Source organism: Brassica oleracea, chromosome C1 (genome assembly GCF_000695525.1).
Source record: "Brassica oleracea var. oleracea cultivar TO1000 chromosome C1, BOL, whole genome shotgun sequence".
Classification (NCBI taxonomy): domain Eukaryota; kingdom Viridiplantae; phylum Streptophyta; class Magnoliopsida; order Brassicales; family Brassicaceae; genus Brassica; species Brassica oleracea.
In genome coordinates, this window is record NC_027748.1 from 20,837,244 (window position 1) to 20,846,784 (window position 9,541).

Below are 9,541 nucleotides of genomic sequence, written 5' to 3' on the forward strand. Positions count from 1 at the left end.
TTTTTTTTCAGTTTACTCGGAGGATTTACATCAACTCCGATCCTTTCTTTCAAGGATTTAACTATCAAATATCTTCTAAATCTTTTCTTATGATACACCTCATCTTATAAACCATCATTGAAGTGGGGTAAAATATCATGGTTTTTCTTTTTCTCATCCGATATCGTTTTAACTTATCGATGATTTCTCAAAACTCATTTTCTCTCAGGTGTATCTCTATACCTACCGCCCAAGTCATATAATTATTTCTCGTAATATCAAGGACATCTACTTTGAGCTTTGTCAAATTTGACATGATAACCGTATTCATAGAATAATAATATATAAAGACGAAAATTGAAATGCATAATTTAAATGCAGAAATTAAAGGCATAAATTTAAATTGCAGAAATTTAAAGAGCATAAATAAAATCGGGAGGCTTAGCCTACCGCATGATCCGAGGAGTCATAGACTACCATATTGATCATTTTTATCAAGGTTTGAGGAGACATGGTCTACCATATTAACCTTTTCTTTTTATTCAAGGTCCGAGTAGACTTAGTCTACCATTTTTTACCTTTTCTTTTTATTTACGGAGGCAAAGCCTTCCACGTAACCTTTTTTTTTCAATTCACGGAGGCAAGCCTACCACGTGTTTCTCTGATCATGAAGGCATAGCCTACCTTAACGATCAGTCGGGGAAGGCAACGCCTATCATCCCGAAAAATAACCGGAGAAGGCCTAGCCTTTCACTCCGGGACAATAATAAAATTTAAATAAACTAAGTATATTGAAACATATAAATTTAAACATTACCTCGGCTGGTTTAAGAACTTAAACCTCAGTTGGACAGAGTTTGGTGCTGATAACGTGTTGTATAATCAAATAGTAATTAAATTGATAAAATTATATGTTCTGCATTAAATTGATAAAAAATGTAAAACAAAAAATAAACCATCTATCGATCATCATAAAATATGGGTCCCCTCCTTTGGTATCACTTTATATATATGGAGATGTAGTTTGACGTTTCCTAAAAGGTGGTTATTTAGCAGTTACCAAATAATTGTTTCTCTAAACATATATTAATATTTAAAAGGTGGTTATGGTTATTTAGATATAGTTATATTTTAAGTTAGACATAACCTTTATCAGTTGGTCATGTTCCTAATTTAATATTATATATTTTGCAGATGTTTGTGTAGAGCCGCCCCCGGAAGGATAGCCAGCCACCCAACCATTAATTATGGCATCCAGTACTTAAATTTTTTTTTATTATCTAATTAATGTATATAAATAAATAAAATGGACAATATGAAACTTAGAAAATTATTTGTTAAACATTTTTAGTTATAATATCCTAAGAACATCATGTTTGGAATCTTGAAATTTCTTTAAAACAATGATTTGTGATAATTTGTTTGTGGAACTAAAAAATTTTGATGCCAGAAAAAGTTAACAACCCTATTAAAACACATGAGAAATTTCTCAAAGTCGAAATTTTTCAAAAATTTATTTGCGTATGCTGCCCTGTGAGATCTATTCCTAACGATATTTCTTGCACCATACTGAAAATCTCATGTAAGCATTTTTCTCCAATTTTCTACATAATTCACTTTCTTCGGAAATTGAAACACAGACCTATTGGTGTAGAAATTGTGCCGCATGGGATTTAAACCTCAGATCTAGGTGTAGAAACCTTTAAACTTTCACCACTAGGCCACGGTGCTTCCGCCGAAATATGCTTTTTCTTGCAACGAAATATTTTTCTACGAATTATTAATATTTTTTTGTTTATTTTGTGAAGTTTCTTTCTCGTTTCTTTATTTGCACTCAGTTAGAAAAAAAATCCAAAACGTAAAGATCACACAAACAGTTTATTCGGTGTTCACTTCATTACTCTAATCCGAAATAACAGCTATACTCACCGGGGTTGGAGTTAAGCAACAATTTACTAAAAATCTCTAGATTGAACTTTTTTGTGTATAATAATAATGTTTTTTTGTACCGACCCGAATTCCAGTCTCAAAATTTGTTTGCTTGCTAAAACCCATACCATTCCCGAAAGCCCAAGTGATTCTCTATAAATACCAGCCTATCCGCTTAGTTTCTTCCTCTTAGTTCCAAAACATCAAAAAATCAAAACAGAGAATTAAGAAAAAGAAAGTTAAAAAATGAAGTGGAAAACCTTCAAAGTGAACCACTAAGTATCGCTCCCGGAGCCACCACACGCAAAGTCGACGCCGAGCTCATCATAACCATTCGCCGCAGTTGAGAATCACCGGAAACTGGCTTGCTTTGAGCTGACTTTCGGGGCTTTTAGTAAATTGACAATATCTCGATAACCACTGCAAATTTTGCGCATGCAAGGCCACCACTGTGTCCCTCTCGATGAGACGAAGTCATAGCCGCAGACCACGCCACAATCAGAGCCCGGACAAGCCCTCATGCGCCACCGGAAGTTATGCCAACCGTGCACGTGTCGTCAACGCGCCGCCGTCGGAAATCGTCTCCGCTGCCTTCCGCCGCCGTCCGACACCTTCTGCCGTGCTCCACCACCTCCCTCCGCCATGATCTGCCGTGCTCCACCGCCACCGTCCACCGTCGCCGCCTCGTCGCCAACGGCGACTGGTGGCGGTTGACTCGCTGACTCACCGGAGACTCGACACTCGGCTGAATCGACTCAGCGAGTCAACTTGTTGACCGGTCAAGCCGGTTCGGTTAGCAATTGATTTTGGGTTAGGGAGTAAACCAGCTGGTTATTAGAAATGGATTTCAGTTAGGATTAAACCGGTTTACAATTATATTAGGATCTGGTTTAACTGAAATCAAATTCGGTTAAGAAAAACCAGTTGGTCCATTTTGATTTCATTCTGGTTAAGGGTTGACCGGCTTGGGTCAGAGTTGACGGGGTTGACCTTTGACCAACAGGTTGAATTTTCCAAAAACTTTGACCACACCCGTTTTTAACTGTTCAAAGGCCGTTCTGACTCAAAAGTTCGCCCTGATTTTAGATTTGGAGTCTATTTGAGAAGCTGAAATTCATAGACACCATTTTTCCATATTTCTAAGGTGAGGACTATTCTCAAACTTCTCGTATGCGGCTTAGAATTTCGAATAAATATAGTTTAGTTTAAATATGTGTCGTCTCTGTGAATCGAGTCTGTCTTGCATCATGATTGGAGTTATTGCTGATTTAGTTACTTAGGTTCTTTGCTTGAAACGGAACTAGGGTGTTAGATGATTCAATATTGATTGCTTCACTTAATGTAAAGTCTTAGTTAGAATTGTTTGAGACGGATACAAAGTGAGAGGTGCTTCTGTATGCCGGATTGTATGGAGGTTACTGTAGATCCTAAAATCTACACTAAGTATTTAATAGTGATCGGGAGTTCAATCTGGAGAAGAAATAACGTGGGCAACGATATCCTCAGAACACAACGATGTAATCAGTTATGAGTCGACAAAAATGGACTCTATTCGTATGTCGAATAGCATATATATATATATCGGGAAAAGGAAGATCGTGACTGAACTCGGGATCGAGCTGCCTACGTACCCGTCAAGGGATCAAGTCATAACGTAGTTCGATTATAATCATCTCGAATGGGATGTCGGTTTCTTCGGTCTTGGGTGAGACCTCGGCTTCGTCGGTCTCGAGCTTGATGTCTGCTTCGAGATCCCTTGTCTTGAATAATCAGTAGTTAGTGTACGATTAATAGGTTCTCGAACTGCATATGATCTCTTTAGATCGATCTTGTCGTATGAAAATAAGGTCGTGTTATTAACACGGTACGAGGGTCGCTGTATATCGTCTTGGATTCTTGTCTTTAACAATTACAAAGCCGTGTTTCCGTCGTGAGATGATTATTGGGAATATCATCTCTCTCGTTCTTCTTCAATCCTCTCAAAATGGATGACTTGTTTAATCATTAAATAGATACAACGATTCCATCATGTGTCGGTGGAGGTGGATGGCGATCTCGCCGAGACCGAAGTCTCTTCCATGTTCGTGGATCTTTACTCTTTTTTATAAGCCTTTTGTCTTGTCCATCTCCAGAAGAAGCCCTCTCCTTTGCAAGAGTAACAACTTGTCTTTTATAAGAGCGATTAGCCTCTGTCCAGTTCGTAAGTTAGTTGCACATGCTCCTTAATATTTGATCAAATCTTTGACCTCTTCTGTGAGTCCGAGATATGGGGAGCTTGCTAACTAACTTTTGACGTCGTCTTTTGACGTTATTAATCACATGAAACTTGGTGCCGAGTTATGGTCCAACAGTTACGACCAACTATAGTCGACTGGTTGGGCCGTAGCCTGGAGGGTCGATAAAGCGTCTACAGGCGGTGTGACCGAGCACTATCTTGGGAGTTTTGTTGGCATGTTAGCACCTCGCTAAGACCATTGTTTGTTGTTTGGGTACTTTAGGTACCGTGTTTGACATGTGTTAGAATTAAATTATATTTATCTGGAATGCTATGTCTGGGTCCATGGACTTCGAGTTTAGCATCTCATGCTCACCCCTCTTTTTTCCCCATTTCAGGTGAGACAAACAATTATGTGATATTTGGACGGACTTGGTGGTACTGGACTTTTCTTTCGGATTTTATTTGGGCTTGGATAAGTGTAGTTGGGTTTATGAGCTTTTATATTACGAGATATTGTTGGTGGCCGGTCGTCCTTAGAAAGAGGGAAACGGGTGTCACATTGTTGTATACTAACACGGTTGGGATGACACGGTGGGGATGCACGCTGTCCTCAAGGATGTCTCATTTTTATTGGTCTCTCTCTATTATTAGATGATGATAATCAAGAAAGGATAATGAGATGAGCAACTTAAACACTCAACTTCTCAGCTCAACCACGTACCATATTCCACGTCCAATATACACAAGAACACTTGTACACTCCTTAATGAATCTCCTAACCTTCTTATCCTTTCAGAATTTTTAGTTACTTTGCTGTTAACTACTTTATCTCCACTTCTCATGAGACATACACACTCAAATCTCTCTCATGATCTATGACTACAATTCACAAATCTCCACCTTATACATAGATCAATCTTCATCTTCTATTCTTATATCTTTTTTCTTTTTTTTTGATAAACCCTTTTTTATATCTATTTTTATATCTAAACCCAAACACCTTCACTTGTATCCAAAACCTGGATATCTTCATCGCTTAATGAGATTAGCTTCTTTAGGTTTTAGAAATCCGAAGCATATGCAATGCTTCCTTCAACTTGTAGACGTACAAAACCTTTGTAAATATATCTGCGGAATTGAGCTATGTAGGTATCCTCAGTATGTTAACCTCTGCCTTACAAATCAGATCTCTTCTAAAATGCAACTTAACAGCCACATGCTTCATCCTTTTATAAAATGCAGCATTGTTTGACAAAGAAATTGTGCTTTGAGAGTCATAATAAATTTCCACTGTCTTATGTCCAAACCCAAACTCCTCTGCAAACCCCTTCAAGCATGCTTAGCTTATTCATGTATAGCTTCTGATAATGCAATATATTCAGCCTCCGTTGTAGTAAAGGCATCCATCTTTTGTAGTGACGACTTCCATCTATTAGCATTTCCATTTGCAATAAAAGTCATACATGTGATAGATCTGTGCACAAACTCCCTTTCTTCTTGTAGCATAACCTTATTTCGACTGAACCCTGAATGTACCTCAATATCCACTTAACAGCCTGCCAATTCTCTTTCATCAGTTTACTCATAAACCTACTAACAAGTCCCACAAGATAAGCCAGATCAGGACTTCATACTCCTCTTGATACTGTCTGTCAGTTGGTGTCTTTAATTTGAACTAAACTCACATAAGAGTGGCTATTGCTTTTGATTGATCCATATGAAAATTACTCAAAAATCTCCTCAAGTAACTATCATGTGATATCCACAAACCACCATTCACCCTATCTTTGTCAGTTACCATACCCAAAATCTTCTTTGCATCCCGTAGATCCTTCATTTCAAAAATTTTTCTTTAGTAGTATATTCATCTTTTTCACCGAACTTTTTCTTTAGACGCAATCAGTAGTCATCGATATACATAAGCAGATATACATATGCACCAATTTCCACCTTCTTGTAACAAAAACAATGATCATGTTCGCTTCTCACATGTCCATTGTCAATCATGAAGTCATCAAATCTCCTATTCCACTATTTAGGTGATTGTTTTAACCTATACAGTGACCTTTTGAGCAAACAAAATTTATTTGGATTCCTCTTATCCACAAATCCTTATGGTTGCTCCATCACTACATGCTCATCCAAATATCTGTTGGACCAATTTCGGTCAATACATTAATGGGCCACGATCAAGAATATGGGCTGCGAAGAGTTAAAGCCCATAGCAAGCACGCGAGCTCGAAACGGAGACTTCGAAGAACCAGAGATCGCGGAACGGTTGCAAAGATCACGCGAGCAGTCCGTTATAAGAAGAGATCGATGCATAAGAAAGAGGACACGTTGAAAACCCTAGAGAGAGCTACACCCATACTTCGACCTTGTTTTCATCTAGTTTTAGCCTTTGATCTTATCGATCTCGTTTTGTAACATTCGATCTCAATTCGTTCATTGTATTCATCCTTATTCATCAATAAAGTCCATTTTTGCCTACTGGAAACTGATTACATCGTTGTGTTCTAAAGATATCGTTGCCTACATCAGTTTATCTTCCCTAGATTAAACTCCTGATCACGACTAAAAACTTAGTGTAGATTTTAGGATCTACATTTTGGCGCCGATTGTGGGGAAGATAAACGAAAAACATCTTTGCTAAGAAACCGATCTAAGTTTCCTAAGCACGATTATAGATCCCAATCAAACTATCGGAGCCACGCCATCAGGAGTCGACAACGTCGATCCTACTGGATCCAACTTGAGAACCGAAACCTTACCCATTGGACCAACGGGTACCGATAGGACGACTAGAACAACCCAGACGCAACGAATCCCTCCGATCGGAACCTCAAACCAGGAGCGGTCGTCAATCCACGATCGATCCTCACCACCAAATCGCACTTCAGTTCCGGAGCGGACCTCGATCCTCGATCGAACCGGAGCTCGAGTCTGGAATCGCCCCAGAGAAAGACAGGCCGCTGACGACCTAACCCGACCTCAATCAGCTATGCCGATATCTCCGACTTGTCTAGTATAGACTCGAGAAGAAGTGACCGAGCTTCGGGGGATGGTCTCGTCATTAATCGATGAAACTTGCATCCAAAAGGCCTATAATACCCCATCTTTAATTAAAAAAACCATAAATTCAGTATTATTGAATTTCTCGGGGAAGCCGAAGGCTCGGGAAATATTTATCATCAAGGTTAAAGTTAGTCTGGAGTTTATTAAAAATATTCAGCTCATCAGATTGGGAATGGAAAAATATTCGGGATTGATCGCGGGACGAAAATTCACCAAAAGAGCCGAAATCGTGCAAATCGGCCGAGAAGCTCGAGGTAGCTTGATCTGAGGGATCAGGAAGTGGTGTCAACCATTTAACCTGCTGAGTTTCAACACAAGAAGGAGGTGTAGATGTGCATGAAGCAGTTCCATGCAGCTCGACACAAAGAAGTACGAGGTGTCGCAGTACCTGCGATCTGCGCATGCGAACCGGCATGCAGAGGCCTGTGTGTCGCGATGCATGAACACCAGATATGCTGAAGGGAAAGTGGACGTGTAGGTGTCTTCTGGTATGGCTAGAGAGCATGAAAAAGGGCAAGTTTACGCCCATGTGTCGCCACATATGCAACCGGAAGCATGCGGGATGACACACAGGCGCTTGGGTGGTGAATCCTTACTGGCCGGTGTCTTCTATATATACTCAGCTCCCCTGCTCGTTTTCATTGATCCCGAAAAACATAAAGACGTGGGTTAGAGAGAGAGACAGAAGTAGAAAAAGAAAGCAGGAGATTCCGAGCTGTTACGAGAATTTTAGAGAGTCCCCGAGGACCGAAATACTGCGGGAAGTTCCGAAAGACTATCCAGAAGTGAAAGAAGGTTCTTTCCGAATCTGATCAGTCCAGGCCAGTATATTCAAGACATTGACGTTGGGTTTTGGGAATTAACATCACATTACCAAGACGAAGATTTGGAGGGGATAAAAGGGGTTTGGTCAACATCCGGAATCAAAGAGTCGAGCCACATCGCTTAATCACTGTGAGTCACTGTTAATTATTTGTTAACAATTTTTAATGCAGGTTCCTGACATCGGAGACGGCTTCCGAGCTAGGAAAATCGGACCGGTCTAGGTGTCATTTTGTTGATCCGAGGCTTGAGACGATGTCTGGGCTAAGTGGATAGCAAGACTAGTCTAAGTACCCGGGTTATCGTGATTGTGTGATTATTATATGTTGTTATGGTGTGTACCTCGTGTTGGTACTGTTGTGTGAGAACCTCGTGGTAGTTCTAGCAGTAGTTTGCAGGTCACTGCTTCCTCAAATGGTACCACTAAGCTGGTCGTGGTCCGGAAAGTGGTGGGCTTGGTTTAACTTGGCTTGATCACCAAGGCCGAGTGTCACACATGGATGTGACAGCCCCCGAAGAGTCCGATAGAGGACCGGGGCACGGCAATTCTGATTGAGGACCGTGACCGGGAAATTCCCGAACGCCTACGCCTTTTGGTGTAGTGAAGGGATTGCCGGTATCCCTTATGTGGAGGAAGAATGATTCTGTTGGGTCCTAGGAGTATATATATATATATATATATATATGGTTGATTGATATGACGCTCATAAAGAGTATTTTGATTTATTATGTTGTAATGGTTTATTGCTTAAATCGGTCATGCTTTATGATCTTGAATATTGATTGTTGAACTACCTGTCTTGCTTGTGTTTGGGGTTGGATTTAGAATGACGGGTAGTTGTATATGCTAGATAGGGAACCCTGGCTCACTGAGTGAAACTAGTTCACTCACTCCTCACATCCTTGTGTAGGTGACCAATAGAAAGGACCATAGCGCTCGTCAGAGGCGGACCAACTTGAGAGGATGTGGGGTCAACTGACACCACAAAAATTCTATAGATTTCTGTTTGTAGGTCATCATTTATTAAGTAACTGTGGCGCAGTGGTAAAAAAGTTCACTATTGAACCCACAAATACCGGGTTCGATTCCTCCCAACGACCCTTTCTACTACATTTTAAAAAAATTCACAACTTATGACCCCATATAATTTTCCAGTTGGGTCCGCCACTGGCGCTCGTGGAACTGTAGGAGCTGGTGTAGATTGGACATCTTTTCTTAAAGACTCGTTTTCAAGATATATGACTGTATGTTTTACTCCCGGCTGCGTCCATGGACCCTATGTATAATATTTTGGGCTTGTGAACTTTATGTTTTACATATATGAAATAAAGTATGTTTTATATTCATGACGTGTTGAATATGATATTAGGTTAGTCCAACCTAATACAACTCTATGACTCGGTACAGGTTGCAAAGTCTCAGGCCGAAGATTAGAGGAAACGAGTTTTGAATGGATATTTTGGGTTACAGAATTATGTTTGTGACTTGGAAAGTCTATTCTCAACCCGTCGTAAAAC